This window comes from Cetorhinus maximus, chromosome 29 (genome assembly GCF_964194155.1).
Source record: "Cetorhinus maximus chromosome 29, sCetMax3.hap1.1, whole genome shotgun sequence".
NCBI lineage: Eukaryota > Metazoa > Chordata > Chondrichthyes > Lamniformes > Cetorhinidae > Cetorhinus > Cetorhinus maximus.
In genome coordinates this window covers 8,923,551-8,947,779 of record NC_135907.1, presented here as the reverse complement: position 1 = coordinate 8,947,779, position 24,229 = coordinate 8,923,551, and positions in this window count along the sequence as shown.

Here is a 24,229-nt window from a genome sequence, read left to right as displayed (position 1 = left end):
AGCACATCCCCCATGTAGGTGTGCGATATTCTGTCAAAGGCCTTCTCCTGATCCAGGCTGATGAGGCAGGTATCCACACCCCTGTCCTGTACATAGGCAATCGTATCCCTGAGCAGCGCGAGGCTGTCAGAGATCTTCCTGCCCGGCACAGTGCAGGTCTGGTCAGGGTGGATCACCAATTCCAGAGCGGACTTGACCCGATTGGCGATGACCTTGGACATAATCTTAAAGTCCACGTTCAACAGTGAGACGGGTCACCAATTTCTAATTTCCTGCTGCATAAACTCTTGCAATCCGTTTTTACACTTCTCATTTGCTTCCTCTCAAACTCTAATTTCTTTCTCCTGATTAACCTTTCAGTCATTCTCTACCGTTCTTTATATTCTGTCTAATCATCTGTTCTGCCACTCATCTTTGCAGAGTTGTGTGCTTTTTCCTTACGTTTGGTGATTTCCTTAATTTCTTTAGTTAACTACGTATGTTGGGTCCTCCCCTTAGAATTTTTCTTTATATTAGGAATGTATTTATTCTGAATACTCTGAAATATCCTCTTAAAAGTCTGCTACTGCTTCTCTATTGATCTATCCTCTAGCCTAGTTTCCCAATTCATTTCAGGTAGCTCAGCTTTCATCCCCTTATTTAAGTTTAAAACCCACTCTTCTCCCTTTCAAACTGGATGTAAAATTCAATCATATTGTGCTCGCTTCTCCCTCAGGATGCCTTTACTCTGGGTCATTAATTAATCCTGTCACGTTACACAATACCAAATCTAATATAACCTGCTCTCTGGCTGGTTCCAGAATGTGCTGCTCCAAGAAACTATCTCAAAAGCGTTCTAAGAACTCCTCATCCAGGCTACTATTGCCAATCTGATTTTTCCATTTCATGTGTAGGTTAAAATCGCCCATGATTATTGCCGTCCCTTTATCACAAGCACAAAGTATTTTCTCTTGAATACTTATTATTACTATTCTCTTGAATAGTCAGGGACTCAAAGAGGATTTCACGGTTCTCCAACCATTGAAATCCCTCTTGAGCTCCTCAATGTTCTCTGGGGTCAGCAGTTTCACGTTCAGCTTCCATGTCCCTCTGCCCACCCTCTGGTCTTCCTGTAAGTGACAGTCAGCCAGTAGGAGGCAGTGGTCAGAGAAGAACACCGGCTTGACGTCGGTGGATCTGACTGTGAACGCTCGGAACAAAAGAAGGAAGTCTATCCTGGAAAAATCTGACAGGGCCGACAGCGGACTGGATGCCACATCCAGATCCCTGATGGAAACAGTTAAGGATGCCAAGCTGCACGACGTCTTCAGCAACCCTGCAGACGGAGCGCAGCGTAGATACACCTGGTCCCCACCGGCCGTAACCAGGGGTTGAATTTTCTGCCTGTCGGACGGGCGGGCCCAGCCCAATCTCCGGCGGGCGGGGAGCCGATCCCTACTGGACAAGTGGACCCCGCCGCCATTTTACGTGGGTGGGCCAATTAAGCCCCGTCTAACATGACATCCGGCGGGAAGCGCTATGCACTCCTTGTGCGGGCAGGGGGTGGGGTGGATTCCCCAAAATCGAGAGTGCGTTCTTTCGCGCTGCCTCAGGGAGATCGCTAACACTTTGAAAAATATTAAAAATAGAAAAAAAAAATTCCCTAACATGTCCCCCTCGTGTGATACATGAGTTGGGACATGTTCATAATTTACAGAATAACTTTATTAAACTTTTTAAAACCCTACATGAAACCTCATCCCGCCGCTGGATGAGGTGTCATGTTTTCTCTATTTGCCGCCGGGGCTCCTGGCCGACCCTTAAAGGTTAGATGAGCAGGTCCTTTAATGGTTTAAATGATCCTGTCAATGGTCTCAATTGACCATTGACAGGTCGGTGGACCCGCAGCAGATTTTGCTGCACCCCCGCCTTCCGGAAGATTTAAATGGGGCGGGGTGACATCGGGGGTTCCACCCGACATCATCCCGTGTTGGCGAAGAGGCCCCGCCCCCTGCTCGCCAACGGCAAAATTCTGTCCCAGGTGTATCTACGCTGCGCTCCGTCTGCAGGGTTGCTGAAGACGTCGTGCAGCTTGGCATCCTTAACTGTTTCCATCAGGGATCTGGACGTAGCGTCCAATCTGCTGCCGGCCCTGCCGGATCGTCCAGCCGCATCGATGATGCAGTTGAAGTCACCGCCCAGAGTGACCGGCCTGGAGGTCGCCAGCAGCAGTGGGAGCTGCTGAAAAACCTCCAGCCGCTCAGCTCCTTGTGCCGGGGCGTACACGTTAATTACCCGGAGTGGAGCGTTCTTGTACATTACGTCTGCTACGAGGAGGTGCCCGCCCACCACCTCCTTAACCTCGGAGACGGTGAAGTTGCCTCCCCGCAGCAGAATACCCAGGCCGGAGGAACAAGAGTCGTTTCCTCCCAACCAGATCGATGGCCCATGGAACCCACCATCGTGACCATTGCCTGTAGGAGCTGAGGTGCGGTATCGCACACTCCTGCAGAAACCGAGACAAACATCAGCTGCAGCTGGAGGATCATCAACTCGGTGAAAGACGCTCTTTGGTCTGCCCGAAACTTGTTGGTCTTCCAGCGCAAAGAGTTGTCCCCGACCGAGTGTTGCGGACTGGCACATTCCAAAGTCCAGGACTACGTGCTGAGGGACACACTAAAGCTTGGGGCAGCCACCACAAAGGCGCAATGGGGAAAGGTCGCTGTCTAAGACCTTTCAGCCACAGTGCACCGAGAGACTGGGAACTGTATAGACCCCTCGGGCTGTACAGCTGACATTTGTTTTTGGAAAAACATACTTCATTCATAAAATATCTGGAAGAACATTTCAAAATCACCATCACATAAGTACAATCAGATTCAACTTTTACACATGGATCACAAGGTGCATCAATACAATCAATGAATATTACAATCATTTCAATATGGTCAATGCAGACAATCAGACAATGGAATTGGAGTTATCAACATACATCATGTTGAACTCTGAGGTGCTTCAATACATTTATAATACAATTAGTATTCACTCCATACATTCATTTTGAGCTGTACAGCCCGAGGGGCTCTCACCGAGTTGATGATCCTCCAGCTGCAGTTGATGTTTGTCTGGGTGTGTGTCCCTGGGAACAGCCCGTAGAGCACAGAGTCCTGTGTCACAGAACTGCTCGGGATGAACCTCGACAGCAACCACTGCATCTCTCTCCAGACTTTCTTTGCAAAGGCACAATCCACAAGGAGGTGAACAACGATCTCTTCCCCACTACAGCCACCTCGAGGGCAACGTGCAGAGTGGGTGAGATTCCTGGCGTGTTGGAAGGATCTGACGGGGAGGGACTTTCTCACCACCAGCCAAGCTACATCTTGGTGCTTGTTGGAAACTTCTGGCGATGAGACATTCTGCCAAATGACTTTGACAGTCTGCTCGGGGAACCATCCCACAGGATCCACCCTCTCCTTTTCCCTCAGGGCCTCTAGGACGTTACGTGCTGACCACTGCCTGATGGACTTGTGGTCAAAGGTGTTTTTCTGCATAAATTTTTCCACCAGGGACAGGTGGTAGGGCACGGTCCAACTACTTGGAGCGTTCCGCGGCAGCGTGGCCAGACCCATCCTTCACAACACCGGGGACAGGTAGAACCTCAGCACGTAGTGACACTTGGTGTTTGCGTACTGAGGGTCTACGCACCGCTTGATGCAGCCACACACAAAGGTGACCATCAGTATGAGGGCGATGTTGGGCACATTTTTTCCCCCTTTATCTAGAGGCTTGTACATCGCGTCCCTGCGGACACGATACATTTTCAACCTCCAGATAAAGTGAAAGATGGATCGGGTGATCGCCACCACGCAGGAGTGTGGAATGGGCCAGACCTGCGCCACGTACAGCAACAGCGAGAGTGCCTCACACCTGATGACCAGGTTCTTACCCGCAATGGAGAGGGAGCGTCGCTCCCACATTCCCAGTTTCCTTTTCACCATAAACACTCGCTCCTTCCAGTTTCTAACACATGCCCCGGTCCCTCTGAACCATATCCCCAGCACCTTCAGGCCGTCAGCCCTGACGGTGAAGGGGACAAAGGATCGGTTAGCCCAGTTCCCAAAGACCATGGCCTCGCTCTTCCCACGATTTACCTTGGCTCCCGAGGCCAGTTCGAACTGGTCGCAGATGTGGATCAGTCTGCGCACCAACAGCGGATCCGAGCAGAAGACGGCGACATCGTCCATGTACAGGGAGGCTTTGACTTGAGTGCCTCCACTGCCTAGGATCGTCACTCTTCTTATGCCCGGATCCTTCCTGATGGACTCAGCAAAGGGTTCTATGCAACACACGAAAAGAACAGGCGAGAGAGGGCAGCCCTGCCTGACTCCAGATTTAATAGGAAAGCTATCTGATTCCCACCCATTGATTGAGACTGTGCTACTGATGTTAGTGTAGAGCAGTTGGATCCAATTGTGAATTCCCTCCCCAAACCCCATTTTGGAGAGCACATCCACCATGTAGGTGTGCGATATTCTGTCAAAGGCCTTCTCCTGATCCAGGCTGATGAGGCAGGTGTCCACACCCCTGTCCTGTACATAGGCAATCGTATCCCTGAGCAGCGCGAGGCTGTCAGAGATCTTCCTGCCTGGCACAGTGCAGGTCTGGTCAGGGTGGATCACCAACTCCAGAGTGGACTTGACCCGATTGGCGATGACCTTGGACAGAATCTTATAGTCCACATTCAACAGTGAAATGGGTCGCCAATTTCTAATTTCCTCCCTTTCCCCCTTGTGCTTGTAGATGAGGGTGATGATGCCTTTCCTCATGGATTCTGACATGCTGCCGGCCAGAAGCATACTCTCGTACACTTCTAGCAGGTCTGGGCCCATCCAGTCCCACAGAGCCGAATACAACTCCGCCGGCAAGCCGTCGCTTCCGGGAGTTTTACTCTTCTTGAAGGACTCAAGGGCCTTAGTCAGTTCGTCAGGAGTTAGCGGTTTGTCCAGGCTCTCCCGTGTACTGTCATCTAAGACCTCCGTGATAGAGGACAGGAAGGACTGGGACGCTGTGCTGTCTGTGGGCTTCACGACATACAATCCGGCATAAAAGGATTTGCTGATCCTCAAAATCTGGACTGCGATGACTTTACTGAGCCGTCTTCTTCCTTCAGGCTGCTGATCACAGAGCTCTCTCTGTGTACCTTTTGGAAGAAGAAACGTGAGCACGTCTCATCCTGCTCCACGGAGCGGACTCTGGAACGGAAGATGATCTTGGAGGCCTCCGAGGCAAAGAGCGAGACTTGCTGGCTCTTCACCTCTTGGAGTTCCTCCTTGACATCGACCCCCATCGACTGCAGCCGGAGCAGATTCTGCATGTTTTTCTGGAGTCGGGACATTTCCCTCTGTTCCTTTCTAGCTTTCTGGGCGTCTTTGAGGATGAAAAACCTCTTGATGTTTTCCTTGATCGTTTCCCACCAGTGTGTCAGGGACTCAAAGAGGGGGTTCACGGTTCTCCAACCTTTGTAATCCCTCTTGAGCTCCTCAATATTCTCTGGGGTCAGCAGTTGCACATTTAGCTTCCATGCCCCCCTGCCAACCCTCTGGTCCTTCTCTAAGTGGCAGTCCGCCAGTAGGAGGCAGTGGTCAGAGAAGAACACCGGCTTGACTTCGGTGGATCTGACTGTGAACGCACGGGACACAAACAGGAAGTCTATCCTGGAACGGATGGACCCGTCTGGCCGCGACCAGGTGTATCTACGCTGCGCTCCGTCTGCAGGGTTGCTGAAGACGTCGTGCAGCTTGGCATCCTTAACTGTTTCCATCAGGGATCTGGACGTAGCATCCAATCTGCTGTCGGTCCTGCTGGATCGTCCAGCCGCATCGATGATGCAGTTGAAGTCACCGCCCAGAATGACCGGCCTGGAGGTCGCCAGCAGCAGTGGGAGCTGCTGAAAAACCTCCAGCCGCTCGGCCCCTTGTGCCGGGGCGAACACGTTAATTACCCGGAGTGGAGTGTTCTTGTACATTACGTCTGCTATGAGGAGGCACCCGCCCACCACCTCCTTAACCTCGGAGACGGTGAAGTTGCCTCCCCGCAGCAGAATACCCAGGCCGGAGGAACGAGAGTTGTTTCCTCCCGACCAGATCAATGGCCCATGGGACCCACCATGGTGACCATTGCCTGTAGGAGCTGAGGTGCGGTATCGCACACTCCTGCAGAAACAACAGGTCAGCTTTGACCTTGGCAAGGTCACAACACATCGTGTAGTAGATTTAATGCTACGCACATTTATGGATACAATCTTTACACCCATTTTAAAGCATTTAGTCTCTTACCAAACCTGTTGTCTCTGAGGGTCCCAGACCTTTGGTCTGCTCCTGCATACCCATAGTGTTCACAAATTGTCTCACTTTGGTTGGGCTGAGGAAACTGTCCTGAACCTCCCCATTGGAGATGTTCTGCTCAGGTGGCATCTGGGGGTTCGTGTAGAGAACGGGATTTGAAATGTCCTCTGTTGGAGAAGCTTCTCCGATCCTCTCCCCCTCTGGGGCGTTGCTGCTCCCAACTTCCCGGAGCTGGGGTGCGCTGAGCGCTTCACTCCTCCCAGATTCCTGGGGCTGGGGTGCACTGGCCTCTTCGGGTTGTGGGCAAAGTTGGGGTGCGCTGGTCTCCTCATCGTCTCCAATGTTCTGGAGCTCGGGTGTCTCGTCCTCCAACTCCCTAGAGCTTTGCCGCTTCTTCTGTAGGTGCCGCCCTTTCCCTTCTTTGTCCGAAGAGCTGCTGCCCTTGTCATCCGTGTCGGATGGGAGACGCCTCTTGCCACTTGTCTGGGAAGTGGCTTGGTCACTTCTTAGCCCCTTCTTCCTTTTGGCTCTCTTCACCAGCTGCCACTCCCCCTGCTGATTTTCCGCTGCTTCCTCCTCCTCCATTGATTCGCTCTCCTGAGGAGTGGGAGGTTCAGGGGGCAGTGCTGTTGTTTGGCTGTCTGCTGCCTCAATCTTTTCCTCCATCTTGTCTCTCTCTGTGTCCTCCTTTGTCCCGTTGTTGTCACTGGGGGCCTTGGTGGTTGGAGTGTTGCAAGTGTCCTTGGTAGTGGTGACACGAGGCATTTCCTCTCCTTCCCCCTTGTTGGCTTTGGCTGCCTGTGCATAAGTGAGGCAGCGTTTGGGGCAGGTCCTGTAGAGGTGACCTGCCTCGCCACACAGGTTGCAGCACTTAGTCTGTTTGCAGTCCTTTGTCTGGTGCCCTTCCTGTTTGCGGTTCTTGCAGAGGGAGGCGCTGCAGTTGGCCGCCACATGACCAGACTTGCCGCATGAGCCACAAAGTTTGGGCTGCCCAGAGTAGACAAGGTAGCCACGGCTTCCCCCGATAGCGAAGCTGGAAGGAGGGTGGAAGATGGCTCCCTTACCATCGGTCTTGAGCGTGACCTTAACCTGGCGTTTGCATGTCCAAATCCCGAAGGTGTCTCTAACCTCGGTGCAGCTCCCAACCTTGTCGACGTACCTGATGAGGAAGGTGAACACGTCGGCGACAGGGACGTGGGGGTTGTAGAGATGCACAGTCACCACCCGGTCCCGTTGCAACGGCAGAGCAAAGAGCGGCTCCACCGTCAGGATCTTCATCTCCGGCAGGTCTCTCTTCTCCTCCAACACCTTCAGGAACTTGACGCAAGCTGCCACTCGCTTGAAAGTCACGTTGAAATATCCAGCGCTGGGGAAGTCTTGCAGGGAGTAGATCTCCTCCGCTTCAAATCCACACGCCTTCAACAGGATCCGCTTGATGAAGAAGGCCCGATCCATAGGTGCTCCTCCTTCGCTGTCCTTCACCCTCACCCGGACGGTGTTAGGTACCCCATGGTATGGGGCTCGACTGGTTATAGCCATCGCTTCACCACTACACTTGATCTTAGCCAAAAGGCCAAGAAGCTTGTTGGTTTTTTTTTTGCAAAAATATACTTTATTCATAAATATCTGGAAGAACATTCCAAACCATTTCAAAATCACCATCACAAAAATACAATCAGGTTCAACTTTTACAACATTGATCACAAGGTGTATCAATACAATAAATGAATATTACAATCATTTACAGACATTCATTTTGAGCTGTACAGTCCGAGGGGTCTATACAGTTCCCAGTCCCTCGGTTCACTGTGGCTGAAAGGTCTTAGACAGCGACCTTTCCCCATTGCACCTTTGCGGCGGCTGCCCCAAGCTTTAGTGCGTCCCTCAGCACGTAGTCCTGGACCTTGGAATGTGCCAGTCCGCAACACTCGGTCAGGGACAACTCTTTGCGCTGGAAGACCAACAAGTTTCGGGCAGACCAAAGAGCGTCTTTCACCGAGTTGATGATCCTCCAGCTGCAGTTGATGTTTGTCTCGGTGTGTGTCCCTGGGAACAGCCCATAGAGCACAGAGTCCTGTGTCACAGAACTGCTCGGGATGAACCTCGACAGAAACCACTGCATCTCTCTCCAGACCTTCTTTGCAAAGGCACAATCCACAAATGACTTTGACAGTCTGCTCGGGGAACCATCCCACAGGATCCACCCTCTCCTTTTCCCTCAGGGTCTCTAAGACGTTACGTGCCGACCACTGCCTGATGGACTTGTGGTCAAAGGTGTTTCTCTGCATAAATTTTTCCACCAGGGACAGGTGGTACGGCACGGTCCAACTACTTGGAGCGTTCCGCGGCAGCGTGGCCAGACCCATCCTTCACAACACCGGGGACAGGTAGAACCTCAGCACATAGTGACACTTGGTGTTTGCGTACTGAGGGTCTACACACAGTTTGATGCAGCCACACACAAAGGTGGCCATCAGTATGAGGGCGATGTTGGGCACGTTTTTTCCCCCTTTATCTAGAGGCTTGTACATCGCGTCCCTGCGGACACGATCCATTTTCGACCTCCAGATAAAGTGAAAGATGGCTCGGGTGATCGCCATCGCGCAGGAGTGTGGAATGGGCCAGACCTGCGCCACGTACAGCAACAGCGAGAGTGCCTCTCACCTGATTACCCACAATGGAGAGGAAGCGTCGCTCCCACATGCCCAGTTTCCTTTTCACCATAGACACTCGCTCCTTCCAGTTTCTAACGCATGCCCCGGTCCCTCCGAACCATATCCCCAGCACCTTCAGGCCGTCAGCCCTGACAGTGAAGGGGACAAAGGATCGGTCAGCCCAGTTCCCAAAGAACATGGCTTCACTCTTCCCACAATTTACCTTGGCTCCCGAGGCCAGTTCGAACTGGTCGCAGATGTGGATCAGTCTGCGCACCGACAGCGGATCCGAGCAGAAGACGGCGACATCGTCCATGTACAGGGAGGCTTTGACCTGAGTGCCTCCACTACCTGGGATCGTCACTCCTCTTATGCCCGTATCCTTCCTGATGGACTCAGCAAAGGGTTCTATGCAACACACAAACAGGACAGGGGAGAGAGGACAGCCCTGCCTGACTCCAGATTTAATTGGAAAGCTATCTGATTCCCACCCATTGATTGAGACTGCGCTACTGATGTTAGTGTAGAGCAGTTGGATCCAGTTGTGGATTCCATCCCCAAACCCCATTTTGGAGAGCACATCCACCATGTAGGTGTGCGATATTCTGTCAAAGGCCTTCTCCTGGTCCAAGCTGATGAGGCAGGTATCCACACCCCTGTCCTGTACATAGGCAATCGTATCCCTGAGCAGCGCCAGGCTGTCAGAGATCTTCCTGCCCGGCACAGTGCAGGTCTGGTCAGGGTGGATCACCAATTCCAGAGCGGATTTGACCCGATTGGCGATGACCTTGGACATAATCTTAAAGTCCACATTCAACAGTGAGACGGGTCACCAATTTCTAATTTCCTGCTGCATAAACTCTTGCAATCTGTTTTTACACTTCTCATTTGCTTCCTCTCAAACTCTAATTTCTTTCTCCTGATTAACCTTTCAGTCATTCTCTACCATTCTTTATATTCTGTCTAATCATCTGTTCTGCCACTCATCTTTGCGGAGTTGTGTGCTTTTTCCTTAAGTTTGGTGATTTCCTTAATTTCTTTAGTTAACTACGTATGTTGGGTCCTCCCCTTAGAATTTTTCTTTATAGTAGGAATGTATTTATTCTGAATACTCTGAAATATCCTCTTAAAAGTCTGCTACTGCTTCTCTATTGATCTATCCTCTAGCCTAGTTTCCCAATTCACTTCAGGTAGCTCAGCTTTCATCCCCTTATTTAAGTTTAAGACCCGCTCTTCTCTCTTTCAAAATGGATGTAAAATTCAATCATATTGTACTCGCTTCTCCCTCAGGGTGCCTTTACTCTGGGTCATTAATTAATCCTGTCACGTTACACAATACCAAATCTAATATAACCTGCTCTCTGGCTGGTTCCAGAATGTGCTGCTCCAAGAAACTATCTCGAAAGCGTTCTAAGAACTCCTCATCCAGGCTACTATTGCCAATCTGATTTTTCCATTTCATGTGTAGGTTAAAATCGCCCAGGATTATTGCTGTTCCTTTATCACAAGCACAAAGTATTTTCTCTTGAATACGTATTATTACTATTCTCTTGAAGGGGGAGGGTGAACAGCCAGTGGTAGTGTGCACATTGGTACAAACGACATAGGTAAAAAAGCGATGAGGTCCTAAAAGCAGAATATAGGGAGTTAGGAAGTAAGTTGAAAAGTAAGACCTCAAAGATAGTGATCTCAGGATTACTACCAATGCCACGTGCCAGTCAGAGTAGAAATAGCAGGATATATCGGATGAATACGGGGCTGAAGAGATGGTGTGAGGGGGAGGGTTTCAGATTCCTGGGGCATTGGGACTGGTTCTGAGGGAGGTGGGACCCATACAAACTGGATGGGTTACACCAGGGCAGGACTGGGACTGATGTCCTGGGGGGAACATTTGCTAGAGTGGTTGGGGAGGGTTTAAACTAAAATGGCAGGGGGATGGGAACCTATGCAAGGAGTCAGAGGAGGGGCAATCAAAGACAAGAACAAAAGACAGAAATCGGAATAAGAAAAGTGATAGTCAGAGAAATCAAGGGCCAGAATCAAACAGGGCCTCAGTGAAAAATAGTGGGAACGGGACAAGTAATGTTAAAAAGACAAGCCTTAAGGCTTTGTGCCTTAACGCGAGGAACATTCGCAATCAAGTGGATGAATTTACTGCACAAATAGATGTAAACAGGTGTGATATAGTTTGGATTACGGAGACATGGCTGCAGGGAGGGGAACTGAACATCCAGGGGTATTCAGTATTTTGGAAGGACAGACAAAAAGGAAAAGGCGGTGGAGTTGCATTGCTGGTTAAAGAGGAAATTAACGCAATAGTGAGGAAAGATATTAGCTCCGACGATGTGGAACCAAATGGGTAGAGCTGAGAAACACTAAAGGGCAAAAAACGTTAGTGGGGGTTGTATATAGACCCCCAAACTGTAGTGGTGATGTTGGGAATGGCATTAAACAGGAAATTAGAGACGCATGCAATAAAGGAACATCTGTAATTATGGGTGACTTTAATCTGCATATAGATTGAGCAAATCAAATTAATAACAATACCGTAGAGGAGGAATTCCTGGAGTGTATACGGGATGTTTTTCTGGACCAATACATTGAGGAACCAACGAGAGAACAGGACATCCTAGACTGGGTATTGTGTAATGAGAAAGGAATAATTGGCAATCTAGTTGTGCGAGGTCCCTTGGGGATGAGCGACCATAATATGATAGAATTCTTCATCAAGATGGAGAGTGACGCAGTTGATTCTGAAACTTGGGTCCTGAATCTTAATAAAGGAAACTACGATGGTATGAGGTGCGAGTTGGCTATGATGGATTGGGAAACGTTACTTAAAGGGATGACGGTGGATAGGCAATGGCAAACATTCAAAGAGCGCATGGGTGAACTGCAACAATTGTTTATTCCTGTCGGGCGCAAACGTAAAACAGGAAAGGTGGCCAAACCATGGCTTACAAGGGAAATTAGAGATAGTATTAGATGCAAGGAAGAGGCATACAAATTGGCCAGAAAAAACAACAGGCCTGAGAATTGGGTGCAGTTTAGAATTCAGCAAAGGAGGATCAAGAGATTGATTAAGAAGGGGAAAAGAGAGTACGAGAGTAAGCTTGCAGGGAGCATAAAAACTGACTGTAAAAGTTTCTATAGGTATGTGAAGAGAAAAAGATTGGTGAAGACAAATGTAGGCCCCTTACAGTCAGAAACAAGGAAATTTATAATGGGGAACAAAGAAATGGCTGACCAACTAAATACATACTTTGGTTCTGTTTTCACAAAGGAGGACACTAATAACATACCAGAAATGTTGGGGAACACAGGGTTTAGTGAGAGGGAGGAACTGAAAGAAATCAGTATTAGTAGGGAAATGGTGTTGGGGAAATTGATGGGATTGAAGGCCGATAAATCCCCGGGGCCTGATAATCTACATCCCAGAGTACTTAAGGAAGTGGCCCTAGAAATAGTGGATGCATTGGTGGTCATCTTCCGAGATTCTATAGACTCTGGAACAGTTCCTACAGATTGGAGGGTATCTAATGTAACCCCACTACTTAAAAAGGGAGGCAGAGAGAAAACAGGGAATTGTAGACCAGTCAGCCTGATGTCGGTAGTGGGGAAAATTCTAGAGTCCGTTATAAAAGATTTAATAGCTGAGCACTTGGAAAACAGTGGCAGAATCGGACAGAGTCAGAATGGATTTACGAAAGGGAAATCATGCTTGACAAATCTACTGGAATTTTTTGAGGGTGTAACTAGTAGAGTTGATGAGGGGGAGCCAGTGGATGTGGTTTATTTGGACTTTCAGGAGGCTTTTGACAAAGTCCCACATAAGAGATTGGCGTGTAAAATTAAAGCGCATGGGATTGGGGGTAGTGTATTGAGATGGATAGAAAACTGGTTGGCAGACAGGAAACAAAGAGTAGGAATAAATGGGTCTTTTTCCGAATGGCAGGCAGTGACTAGTGGGGTACCGCAGGGATCGGTGCTGGGACCCCAGTTATTCACAATATATATTAATGATTTAGATGAGGGAATTAAATGTAATATCTCCAAATTTGCAGATGACACAAAGCTGGGTGGGAGGGTGAGCTGTGAGGAGGATGCAGAGATGCTTCAGTGTGATTTGGACAAGCTGAATGAGCGGGCAAATGCATGGCAGATGCAGTATAATGTGGATAAATGTGAGGTTATCCACTTTGGTAGCGAAAACAGGAAGGCAGATTATTATCTGAATGGCTATAAATTGAGAGAGGGGAATGTGCAACGAGACCTGGGTGTCCTCGTACACCAGTCGCTGAAGGTAAGCATGCAGGTGCAGCAGGCGGTAAAGAAGGCAAATGGTTTGTTGGCCTTCATAGCGAGAGGATTCGAGTACAGGAACAGGGATGTCTTGCTGCAATTGTACAGGGCCTTGGTGAGACCATACCTGGAATATTGTGTGCAGTTTTGGTCTCCTTATCTGAGGAAGGATGTACTTGCTATAGAGGGAGTGCAGCAAAGGTTTACCAGACTGATTCCTGGGATGGCGGGACTGACATATGAGGAGAGATTGAGTCGATTAGGATTATATTTGCTGGAATTCAGAAGAATGAGGGGGGATCTCATAGAAACCTATAAAATTCTAACAGGACTAGACAGGGTAGATGCAGGAAGGATGTTCCTGATGGTGGGGGAGTCCAGAACCAGGGATCACAGTCTGATGATACGGGGTAGACCATTTAGGACTGAGATGAGGAGAAATTTCTTCACCCAGAGAGTGGTGAGCCTGTGGAATTCACTACCACAGAAAATAGTTGGGCCAAAACATTGTATGTTTTCAAGAAGGAGTTAGGTGTAGCTCTTGGGGCGAAAGGGATCAAAGGGTATGGGGAGAAAGCGGGGACAGGCTATTGAGTTGGATGATCAGCCATGATCATAATGAATGGCAGAGCAGGCTCGAAGGGCCGAATGGCCTATTCCTGCTCCTAGTTTCTATGTTTCTATGAATAGTCAGAGACTCAAAGAGGGGTTTCACAGTTCTCCAGCCATTGTAATCCCGCCTGAGTTCCTCAATGTTCTCTGGGGTGAACAGTTTCACGCTCAGCTTCCATGCCCCCCTGCCCACCCTCTGGTCTTCCTGTAAGTGACAGTCAGCCAGTAGGAGGCAGTGGTCAGAGAAGAACACCGGCTTGACGTCGATGGAGCTGACTGTGAACACTCGGTACAAGAATAGGGAGTCTATCCTGGAACGATCCAGCAGGGCCGACAGCAGACTGGACGCTACGTCCAGACTCCTCATGGAAACAGTTAAGGATGCCAAGCTGCACAATGTCTTCAGCAACCCTGCAGATGGAGTGCAGTGTAGATACACCTGGACCCCAACGGCCGTAACCAGGTGTATCTACGCTGCACTCCGTCTGCAGGGTTGCTGAAGACGTCGTGCAGCTTGGCATCCTTAACTGTTTCCATCAGGGATCTGGACGTAGCGTCCAATCTGCTGTTGGCCCTGCTGGATTGTCCAGCTGCATCGATGATGCAGTTGAAGTCACCGCCCAGAATGACCGGCCTGGAGGTCGCCAGCAGCAGTGGGAGCTGCTGAAAAACCTCCAGCCGCTCAGCCCCTTGTGCCGGGCCATACACGTTAATTAACCGGAGTGGAGCGTTCTTGTACATTACGTCTGCTACGAGGAGGCGCCCGCCCACCACCTCCTTAACCTCGGAGACGGTGATGTTGCCTCCCCGCAGCAGAATACCCAGGCCGGAGGAACGAGAGTCGTTTCCTCCCGACCAGATCGATGGCCCATGGGACCCACCATCGTGACCATTGCCTGTAGGAGCTGAGGTGCGGGATCGCACACTCCTGCAGAAACAACAGGTCAGCTTTGAAACAAAAACAGAATTACCTGGAAAAACTCAGCAGGTCTGGCAGCATCGGTGGAGAAGAAATCAGTTAACGTTTCGAGTCTTCATGACCCTTCGGCAGAACTGAAGCATAGTTAGGAGAAAGGTGAAATATAAGCTGGTTTAAGGTGGGGGGGCGGGGGGAGAGAGAAGTTGAGGGTGTGGTGATTGTGGAGATAAGCAAGCAGTGATAGGAGCAGATAATCAAAAGATGTTACAGACAAAAGGATCAAAGAGGTGTTGAAGGTGGTGATATTATCTAAGAAAAGTGCTAATTAAGAATGGAAGACAGGACACTCAAGGTACAGCTCTAGTGGGGGTGGGGTGGAAAGACTAACAAAGTTTTAGTTTTAGATTTAAAAATAATGGAAATAGGTGGGAAAAGAAGAATCTATATAAATTATTGAAAAAAAAGGTGGGTGGGGGGAGAAACGGGGTGGGGATGGGGGGAGGGAGTTTAAGATCTAAAGTTGTTGAATTCAATATTCAGCCCGGAAGGCTGTAAAGTGCCTAGTCGGAAGATTTCCCACCTATTTTCTTTTCCCCCCTCCCTTTTTTTTCACTCACCGTCTACTTGCCCCTCCTTGGTTTTGGCCACCTGTGCCTAAGTGAGGCAGCGTTTGGGGCAGGTCCTGTAGAGGTGACCTGCCTCACCACACAGGTTGCAGCACTTAGTCTGTTTGCAGTCCTTTGTCTGGTGCCCTTCCTGTTTGCAGTTCTTGCAGAGGGCGGCGCTGCGGTTGGCCGCCGCATGACCAGGTTTACCACAGGCACAACAACGTTCGGGCTGCCCAGTGTAGATAAGGTCACTGCAGCTTCCCCCGATAGTGAAGCTGGAAGGAGGGTGGGGGATTGCTCCCTTACCGTCCATCCTGAGAGTCACCTTGACCGGCCGTTTGCTGGTCCAAATCCCGAAGGCGTCTCTAACCTCGGTGCAGTTCCTGACCTTGTCGACGTACCTGGCGAGGAAGGTGAGCACATCGGCCACAGGGACATGGGGGTTGTAGTGGTGCACAGTCACACGTGATCCCATTGTGACGGCAGAGTAAACAGCGGCTCCACCGTGAGGATATTCAGCTGTGGCTGGTCTCTCATCTCCTCGAACACCTTCAGGAACTTCATGCCGGCAGCATGAAGCTGATGTGAAAGTGTCCAGCGCTGGGGAAGTCCTGCAGACAGTAGACGTCCGCAGCCTAGAATCCACAGGATTCCAAAAGGATTCTCTTAATGAAGAAGGCACAGTTGATGGGTGTACTTCCTTCACTGTCTTTCACCGCCTCCCTAACGGTGTCACGTACCCCCTGGTTTGGGGCTTGACTGGTTGCAGTCATCACCTCTTTAAGTTCCCGACGTTAGGCACTGAAGCCCCTTCAAAGGAGAACAAACAACAACAGGAGAGCCTCCAAAACCAAAGGGCAAAGGGCCAAAGCCTTCGCTGACACCCCCCCTGCCACCTGCTCCCCACCCACAGTGAAAGAAATTAAACCCACAAAAGCAACACATGCAGAACCAACCATGAGCATAGGTACCCTCCCAGGTAAGTATCATTGCAGCCAGCGCAGAGGCACAATGGGGAAAGGTCACTATCGAAGAACTTTCAGCCATAGTGAACCAACGGGCTGGGAATTGTGGAGACCCCCTCGGGCTGTATGACTCACATTGAATGTGTACAGTAAATATCACATGCACCACAATGGACCTGAAGAACCTCAGGGTGCAACATGACCTATGTCGATAATTTGAATATCATTGCACTTTTCAAATGTTTTGTAATGTTCCTTTAGAGATTTTATGAATAAAGTATAATTTTACAACAAAAACCCAAGCTACACAAGGTGTTCAGTAACCCTGCAGACACAGCGCTGTGCAGATACACCTGGAGGAAGCCAGGCAGTTCTGTCTGTTCCACAAGAGGCTTGCTGCATGTGTCCCGAGCGTTCATGGTCAGATCCACCAGCGTCAATCCGGTGTTCTTCTCTGATCAGCAAATGTCACCTACAAGGAGATCAGAGGGTTGGCAGGGGGACATGGAAACTGAACGTGAAACTGTTGATCCCAGAGAACATTGAGCGACTGAAAAGGGAATTAAAGAAGTTGGAGAACCGTGAAATCCCACTTTGAACCCCAGTGCACAGGAGGGAAGCGATCAAGGAGAACATCAAGAGGCTCTTCAGACTCAAAGGTCTGCCTGACACCAGATTCCCGAAGCGACTGCTCTACTCGGAACTCGGCTGCAACAGCCGATTCCCTGGAAGACACCGGAAACGCTTTAGCGATGCCCCCAGGATATCCCTGAAGAGGTCAGACATACCCACAGAGTCAGGGGAGACTCTGGCTTGTGACCCAGTAAAATGGAGAATGCTCATTGGGGGGGAGGCACCGAACACATCCAGAGACTTCACCGGGAATGTGCAGAGGTGAAGTCGAGGCATCGGAGGGAGGGCAGGAAACTCCAAACAAACCCGTGTAGCCCACCCTCCAAACACCACCTGCCCCACAGAGGGGGGCAGAACCTGCAGATGGTGCATCGGATTTATCAGCCCCCCGGAAAACCCAGGGGAATCTGAGTGAGAGCAAATCCTGAGGAACTGCCTGAACCCAGGCAGCGAAACCCACCCCCTAACCAGCTACCAAACCTATGGTGACAATTGGAATGAGGGGCATTAATATTAACCAATAGAAAAGAAGGAAGGGCGGGACTCTAGTCTGATTGCCATGTCCTGAGCCAATGAGCGGCTTCTTGTAGGATGTAGTCAGTCGTTGTCTAACCAGCGAATGGGTGTTGATATGCAAACTAGCAAGGGAATAAACGGGAAGGTTTACACTGAGACCAGAAACAGTTTCTCATTCATTTTCATTCCATTCGCATACATTTAGCTTTTGAAACAGTTAATATCCTACATTTAGATGGAATCCCAGGATTAACATACAGTCAGGCTAATGTAAAGGTGATCAGCTCTGGAGGGCACGGGAGGGAAGGGCTGCTTTCGTTACCGCCTCCAGTCCGTTCACCGGCGCATTGTGTGCACCCTTTTAAAGGGAAATTTTTGGCTTGGGGAGGTGGTCGGGGCTCCCTCTCCAGGGGGGGATGCCGATATATTGGATTCCTCCTCCATCTCCCTTTTGACTAGTTACATGAGTTGTTATCCACTAAAATCTGAAATGAATATTAGTATTAAAGTCTCCTGCCAGCTATGAAATATAATACACATCTTAATCCTAACCGAATGAAAATAGATCAAATCTTGCAGCAGCTATAGAGCTTTACAGCACAGGATCAAATGGAGATTAATCCTGTCCCTCAGAATTTTTTCCAATAGTTTCCCTACCACTGATGTTAGACTAAAACAAAAACAGAATTACCTGGAAAAACTCAGCAGGTCTGGCAGCATCGGCGGAGAAGAAATCAGTTAACGTTTCGAGCCTTCATGGCCCTTCGGCAGAACGGGCCGTTCGATGTTAGACTCACTGGCCTGTAATTACCTGGTTTATCCCTACTAACCTTCTTGAATAACGGTACCACATTCGCAGTGCTCCAGTCCTCTGGCACCTCTCCTGTGGTCAGAGAGGATTTGAAAATTAGCGTCAGGGCCCCTGCAATCTCCTCCCTTGCCTCACATAGCAGCCTGGGATACATCTCATCTGGGCCTTGGGATTTATCAAAGACCCCCCTGCAGCTTCTGTCCTATTTGCAGTGCAACCTGGTGCAGATGTGATGGGCCTAGTGGCCTCTTTCTGTGCCATAAACTTTCTATGATTCTAACATTCTGGATGCAGGTCATCCTAAGTCACCTACTTACCCACCAGAACCCTCCATTCAATGCAGATGTTGAAGATGGTCATGATCGCTTTGAATAACAAGCAGAAGGATTGATATCTCAAATTAGCTATTGACCTACAAGAGTAATGGAATCATTAGAGCATAGGACGAGGTTATACCTTGAGAACAGGCACCATTTCTGATGGCAAAGCTCTGGCTGGAGGTGACCATGTTCCAGATGTTCATCAGTTCCTGGTAAAAGATAGACAGGTACCACAAGGGTACACGGGGACCTCCAGGTTCATAAACAAGATCTGCAGGTTGTAACTGAGACTTAGTAGCCAGCAGGTCTGGCCCATTCCTCACTCCTGCACTGTGGAGATTACACAAGGTGCAATCTGTCCCCGGTGTTGTGAAGGATGGGTCTGGCCACGCTGCCGCGGAACGCTCCAAGTAGTTGGACCGTGCCATAATACCTGCCTCTTGTGGAAAGGTTTATGGAGAAAACACCTTTGACCACAAGTCTATCAGGCAGTGGTCGGCACGTAACATCCTAGAAGCCCTGCGGGAAAATAAATTGGTGGATCCTGTTGGATGGTTCCCTGAGCAGATTGTCAAAGTCATTTGGCAGAATGTCTCATCGCCAGAACTTTCCAACAAGCAACAAGACTGGTGGTGAGGAAGGCCCTCCCCATCAGTACCTTCATCCATGCCCGAAGCCTCTGGACCACCACATTCTGCCCTTGAAGCAGCTGCAGTAGGGAATGGACCGTCGCACATCTCCTTGTGGAATCTGCTTCACAAAGAAGGACCGGAGAAAGATGCATCCCGAACTGCAACATGGCGCAGGACTCTGTGCTCTACGGGCTGTTCCCAGGGACACACACCGAGACAAACATCAACTGCAGCTGGAGGATCATCAACTCGGTGAAAGACGCTCTTTGGTCTGCCCGAAACTTGTTGATCTTCCAGTGCAAAGAGTTGTCCCCGACCGAGTGTTGCAGACTGACACATTCTTTTTTGCAAAAATATACTTTTTGCAATCATATTCAAGTTTTCCACATAAATCATGAGGTTCTTCAATACAATCAATGAACATTACAGACATTTCATAATGGTCATTACAGACAGTCAGGCAGCGCAATGGGTTTTAAGTTGTCTACGTAAATCATGTTGCACTCTGAGATGCTTCAATACAACTTTGATACACGTAATATTCACTGCATACATTCAATGTGAGTCTATACAATTCCCAGTCCCTCGGTGCACTGTGGCAGAACGGTCTCAGACAGCGACCTTTCCCCATTGCGCCTTTGCGGCGGCTGCCCCAAGCTTTAGTGTGTCCCTCAGCACGTAGTCCTGTACCTTGGAATGTGCCAGTCTGCAACACTCGGTCGCATTATCCCTGAATTATAACAAGATTTTAGGCAGTTTCACATTAGGACTTTTCATTTCCTCTTGTGGGGCTCCTGTTCCTCACACACTGGAGGCTAACATGTAAGTTTTAGATTGCAAGGCTGGGCTACTTTAACCCCAGGATTTTCTTTTTGAAACTCCAGGCCCGCAGTCCAACAGGAACTGGTTAACCGGAGCCACCGAAAACCAGGGTCCCGGAGAGGAAATTAAATCTCAGGGTAAGAAACGGACACAAACTCACGTGGGCCCATGGGGCACGGCCTTGGAGAAGGTCTCAGGAAACTCCTGAAGAAGAAGAGTCCTTGTCCCAGTCCGGATCTTCAGATTGCAGGTTTCAAAATAAAAATTCTTTGAGGGGTGGGGGAGAAAATTAATTCCATTAAAACAGAGAGCAAAGAACATTTTCAAACAAAATAACGCAAGAGCCAATGATTCACTCTCAGTTACAACTCAGCAACATCCAAATACAAACAAGTCAAAGAGTTATAAAGCAGATTGAGACAGAGGGAACACACACGCACATTAAACCAGAGTGGGGACTAGCTCCGCACTCTGGAGGCGGTTTTCGGATTGGGTTCCTAGCCAGGTATATCCTGAATGAGCAGTTTGCAGACTCCACCTCTGGCATGTTGGGATGTCTCTCAATCTGCTCCCCAGGAGGCCTGTCCGTTGATTTTTTTTTTTGCAAAAATATACTTTATTCATAAAATATCTTCAATCACATTCCAAACCATTTCAAAAACACCATTACAAGGGTACAATCCAGGTTAAACTTTTACAAAATGTATCACCAGGTGCATCAGTACAAATAATATTACAATCATTTACAGCCTTTCATTTTGAGCTGTACAGCCCGAGGGGCTCTAAACAGTTCCCAGTCTCTCGGTGCGCAGTGGCAGAAAGGTCTTAGACAGCGACCCTTCCCCATTGCGCCTTTGCGGCAGCTGCCCCAAGCTTTAGTGCGTCCCTCAGCACGTAGTCCTGGACTTTGGATTGTGCCAGTCCGCAACAATCGGTCGGGGACAACTCTTTGTGCTGGAAGACCAACAAGTTTCGGGCAGACCAAAGCACGTCTTTCACCGAGTTGATGATCCTCCAGCTGCAGTTGATGTTTGTCTCGGTGTGTGTCCCTGGGAACAGCCCGTAGAGCACAGAGTCCTGTGTCACAGAACTGCTCGGGATGAACCTCGACAGCAACCACTGCATCTCTCTCCAGACTTTCTTTGCAAAGGCACAATCCACAAGGAGGTGAACAACGGTCTCTTCCCCACCACAGCCACCTCGAGGGCAACGTGCAGAGGGGGTGAGACTCCTGGCGTGTTGGAAGGATCTGACGGGGAGGGCCTTTCTCACCACCAGCCAAGCTACGTCTTGGTGCTTGTTGGAAAGTTCTGGCGATGAGGCATTCTGCCAAATGACTTTGACAGTCTGCTCGGGGAACCATCCCACAGGGTCCACCCTCTCCTTTTCCCTCAGGGCCTCTAGGACGTTACGTGCTGACCACTGCCTGATGGACTTGTGGTCAAAGGTGTTTTTCTGCATAAATTTTCCCACCAGGGACAGGTGGTACGGCACGGTCCAACTACTTGGAGCGTTCCGCGGCAGCGTGGCCAGACCCATCCTTCACAACACCGGGGACAGGTAGAACCTCAGCACGTAGTGACACTTGGTGTTTGCGTACCGAGTGTCTACACACAGCTTGATGCAGCCACACACAAAGGTGGCCATCAGTATGAGGGGAATGTTGGGCACGTTTTTTCCCCCTTTATCTAGAGGCTTGTACATCGCGTCCCTGCGGACACGATCCATTTTCGACCTCCAGATAAAGCGGAAGATGGCTCGAGTGATCGCCATCGCGCAGGAGTCTGGAATGGGCCAGCAACAGCGAGAGTGCCTCACACCTGATGACCAGGTTCTTACCCGCAATGGAGAGGGAGCGTCGCTCCCACATGCCCAGTTTCCTTTTCACCATAGACACTCGCTCCTTCCAGTTTCTAACGCATGCCCTGGTCCCTCTGAACCATATCCCCAGCACATTCAGGCCGTCAGCCCTGACAGTGAAGGGGACAAAGGATCGGTCAGCCCAGTTCCCAAAGAACATGGCCTCGCTCTTCCCACGATTTACCTTGGCTCCCGAGGCCAGTTCGAACTGGTCGCAGATGTGCATCAGTCTGCGCACCGACAGCGGATCCGAGCAGAAGACGGCGACGTCGTCCATGTACAGGGAGGCTTTTACCTGAGTGCCTCCACTGCCTGGGATCGTCACTCCTCTTATGCCCGGATCCTTCCTGATGGACTCGGCAAAGGGTTCTATGCAACACACGAAAAGAACAGGCGAGAGAGGACAGCCCTGCCTGACTCCAGATTTAATAGGAAAGCTATCTGTTTCCCACCCATTGATTGAGACTGCGCTACTGATGTTAGTGTAGAGCAGTTGGATCCAATTTCGAATTCCCTCCCCAAACCCCATTTTGGAGAGCACATCCCCCATGTAGGTGTGAGATGTTCTGTCAAAGACCTTCTCCTGATCCAAGCTGATGAAGCAGGTATCCACACCCCTGTCCTGTACATAGGCAATCGTATCCCTGAGCAGCGCCAGGCTGTCAGAGATCTTCCTGCCCGGCACAGAGCAGGTCTGGTCAGGGTGAATCACCAATTCCAGAGCGGATTTGACCCGATTGGCGATGACCTTGGACAGAATCTTATAGTCCACATTCAACAGTGAAATGGGTCGCCAATTTCTAATTTCCTCCCTTTCCCCCTTGTGCTTGTAGATGAGGGTGATGATGCCTTTCCTCATGGATTCTGACATACTACCGGCCAGGAGCATACTCTCGTACACTTCTAGCAGGTCTGGGCCGATCAAGTCCCACAGAGCCGAATACAACTCCGCCGGCAAGCCGTCGCTTCCGGGAGTTTTACTCTTCTCGAAGGACTCAAGGGCCTTAGTCAGTTCCTCAGGAGTTAGCGGTTTGTCCAGGCTCTCCCGCGTACTGTCGTCTAAGACCTCCGTGATAGAGGACAGGAAGGACTGGGAGGCCGTGCTGTCCGTGGGCTTCACGTCATACAATCGGGCATAAAAGGATTTGCTGATCCTCAAAATGTCGGACCGTGATGACTTTACTCAGCCGTCTTCTTCCTTCAGGCTGCTGATCACAGAGCTCTCTCTGTGTACCTTTTGGAAGAAGAAACGTGAGCACGTCTCATCCTGCTCCACGGAGCGGACTCTGGAACGGAAGATGATCTTGGAGGCCTCCGAGGCAAAGTGCGAGGCTTGCTGGCTCTTCACCTCTTGGAGCTCCTCCTTGACATCGACCCCCATCGACTGCAGCCGGAGCAGATTCTGCATCTTTTCCTGGAGTCGGGACATTTCCCTCTGTTCCTTTCTAGCTTTCTGGGTGCCTTTGAGGATGAAAAACCTCTTGATGTTTCCCTTGATCGCTTCCCACTAGTGTGTCAGGGACTCAAAGAGGGGTTTCACGGTTCTCCAACCCTTGTAATCCCTCTTGAGCTCCTCAATGTTCTCTGGGGTCAGCAGTTGCACATTTAGCTTCCATGCCCCCCTGCCCACCCTCAGGTCCTTCTCCAAGTGGCAGTCCGCCAGTAGGAGGCAGTGGTCAGAGAAGAACACCGGCTTGACCTCGGTGGATCTGACTGTGAATGCACGGGACACAAACAGGAAGTCTATCCTGGAACGAATGGACCCGTCTGGCCACGACCAGGTGTATCTACGCTGCGCTCCGTCTGCAGGGTTGCTGAAGACGTCGTGCAGCTTGGCATCCTTAACTGTTTCCATCAGGGATCTGGACGTAGCGTCCAATCTGCTGCCGGCCCTGCCGGATCGTCCAGCCGCATCGATGATGCAGTTGAAGTCACCGCCCAGAATGACCGGCCTGGAGGTCGCCAGCAGCAGTGGGAGCTGCTGAAAAACCTCCAGCCGCTCAGCCCCTTGTGCCGGGCCATACACGTTAATTAACCGGAGTGGAGCGTTCTTGTACATTACGTCTGCTACGAGGAGGCGCCCGCCCACCACCTCCTTGACCTCGGAGACGGTGAAGTTGCCTCCCCGCAGCAGAATACCCAGGCCGGAGGAACGAGAGTCGTTTCCGCCCGACCAGATCGATGGCCCGTGGGACCACCATGGTGACCATTGCCTGTAGGAGCTGAGGTGCGGTATCGCACACTCCTGCAGA